The sequence below is a fragment of the Coenobita brevimanus genome, chromosome 71 (assembly GCF_032717465.1).
Source record: "Coenobita brevimanus isolate Jiangsu-jjx chromosome 71, ASM3271746v2, whole genome shotgun sequence".
NCBI lineage: Eukaryota > Metazoa > Arthropoda > Malacostraca > Decapoda > Coenobitidae > Coenobita > Coenobita brevimanus.
The window spans coordinates 15,992,215-15,995,241 of record NC_137024.1 but is presented as its reverse complement, the minus strand read 5'-3'; positions in this window follow the sequence as shown (position 1 = coordinate 15,995,241).

The following is a 3,027-nucleotide window of genomic DNA, read 5'->3' as shown; positions in this document are numbered from 1 at the left end:
CCCTTTATGGTATCCGGTGGGACAGCGGTCTGTATTTAATTAGTCTCTGTACTGGGGAATGGGAAGGGCAGAATAAGCAGAATGAAGTCTATATAAGGAAAATTAAGCAAAGTGTGTGATACAAGTATTTTACGATCCAGAGCGAGGTTATAGATCGGGAATCATGTATACTCCTTCGTTTTCTGCTCACTCATTTATGCCAGTTTATACATGCAAGACTGAAAATGGTTATGGTATCTTCGTATCCCCTAAAGAGAGAGACAGATTCTTAAAAGAGTAGGTCCTAGAGATTACCTGCATAGGGAATAGTTATGGTGTGTGATGCGATAAAGGGTTGTGTAAGGCACAGTTAGATCAGTGATTATATTTTTATCAGTTAGGGAAGCTGCACATATTCCTTAATTGCTCTTTTTCTTCATATACATGATTGTTATATCTTCTGTCATTTATACAGACCATGTAGATGTGGAAAATATGTATCACAACTTTTTTTTGTTTTCGGAGAGGAACAACTGATTTTGTTGTTGATTTGGGTGCAGTGTTAACGACCAGTGCATTTTACTCTTTGTCACCACCAGTCGGTGATGAGCTTATGGGAGCAGTCTCGCTCTGAAATGGTGAAAATAATTAGTCGCAATACAACATTTGTAAGACGTGAATCTTTTATTAATCCACCTCATTACGGGAGGTCTTTCATAAGCTGAATATGATCGTTTGAAGGTAGAAGAATAAAAAACACTATGGTGTTAAAAGGCCTAAGAGCAATTACTTTTATGACATGCATGGAGTACTCTTGATTAAACTGTGTGGGTCTTAGCCTAGGACGATGCAAAAAAGAAAACTTGTGGCTTTTGTTGGTGGTGGGTAATGTAGAGGCGGTCAGGCCCGGCATACCTCGTGTTCACAGTGCCACTCTCATTTATTCTGGCCTTTCCACAATCTCTACCTCCCTGCTTTCCCTCCCTTCCCTACTTTCCTACTGCTCTCTGTTCTCTCGCCATCCTGCCACACTGGTCCTCTATTCTGGCCCTCTGTTTTTCATTTCTTCCCTCATCCTCTGTACTATGTTCTCCATTTCTCTTCCACAAATCTTTCTCTGTTATTTTCTCCCCTTCTCCACCCCGTCATTTTTGTACATTTCCATCTGAACCAAATCCAACTATGAAGTATTAGTTAAAGGATTCTGTTCTTATTTTGAACTTTAAGTGAAGAACGCTGAAACACACCCAGTCATATCCAAAAGTACCATATGGTATTCCTCAGTGTACAGAGGCAGTATGTAAAGCTATCAAATTAACAGGTACTGCAGTATGGGAAAGGCCATTCGAATTAAGTCAGGAAATATTATACGCGCCTCTTATATTTTCCTGGTACGCTGACACTTTGACCACTGCGCTCACAGATGGATATGAAAAAATTGGAGAGAGTGCAGCGAAGGGTCACTGAGAAATAAGCTACGCGTAGAACTTTTAGAAAGCTAGAAATGTTTGGTTTATCGGAATGCACGCGTCGGGGGAATTTGATCAAGACTAAGATTTTCAAGATGTAATGATATGGCAGTTGATACATATAACAATTGACAGGCTAATTTAACTGGAAATGTTTTCCGATCAAATGAAGCTGCAAGTTTTTTTCTTCCCTAATGTTGTAAATATAGATATGCAATAGAGTCCCTTGCAGTGAAATAGACTGTGTTACAGTTTTAATAGTACAACAAGGCACAATTTTGTCATGCAGTAAAAGTTCTCTTTCTTGCAGATAAAGACAAGGTCGAATCTATATTCCAAAAATCTTATCCTGTGAAGTTTAAATGAGTTTTTTTTTTTTCTGTATTGAAAGTTACTCCTCACTCATTCCAGACAAACTCTGATGGTTATTGCCTTGCTATCCTTTTCATATTGTGGGTGCTGAGAGTCATATTGCTTTACTATCCTGGTAATCATAGAATAGAATTCATAATCTGTGTCATCACTGTAACAAACAACCTTGAAAGCACTAATAGGCATGTTGCTGTGTGTTCTCCTCTGTGCACTTTTTTTCGATAACGTCCTTCCTGACTTGAAGTAAATCGTCTGGAGGTAGGAAATACAAGGACAACGACGTCTAAGTTGTGAAAGGTTGATGTATGCTATTTAAACATTGCAGTATTACAGACCATTACGAAGGAGAGTTGTGGCGTTTGGAGATTAAAAAGAAAAAAAAAGGATAGAAAGGAAGAAAGGAAGGAAGAAAACTAAAGAAAATAAAAGAAAGATAGAAAAGGAAAAGAAAACAAGAGATGATATAGTTGTGAAAGGGTTATTAACTGATATTTTAAATCCTTGGGTATAAGAGGCAGTTCTTGAGATGGATAATATTTGAGGCGAGTGCCACTACTCCCGGGCCAGGCTACCCAGTCCCTGGTATACTGTATAAACCCGTACCAACCCCATCAGGTTAGACCGCCTTAACCCACTAGATCACCAGAAGTCATTTGCTTATACTGCTACTACCCACTTAGTACATAAGGAGGAGGAGTAGGAGGAAAGAGAGAGAGAGAGAGAGAGAGAGAGAGAGAGAGAGATTGTATATTACACATGAGTATGTTGACAGTAAATGAAGTAATGATCTGAAATAACACCATAAAGAATGTCAAAGTAATTCATTCATCATGTAATTACTGCCACTTCTTGGGTCTTATTCTGCACAGTTTTGAGTTCTATATGAGACAATTCACTGAAGATCTTTTACATTTTCCCCCAAAATCTTGACTGCCTTCCGTTAGGGATGCCGATGGATCTTTGGTAATACATAATATCTTAAATGCATGTGGCAGAGAACGACACAGTTCTGAAATGTCCAAAATACTTTCTTACGGCTTCTTTTCCTCTGTCAGTGCCTTCATCTAAAGGGTTTCCTTTCTAAGTGTGCTGTTGTAGACAGCCACTGTTCTTCTAAAGCTGCCAGTAGTATGGTCAGACTCAAATATGAAGTCCGTTTGGGTGGGGCCCTCGCGGGGATTTCCCTCTCTACAGCTCTGCCAAACCT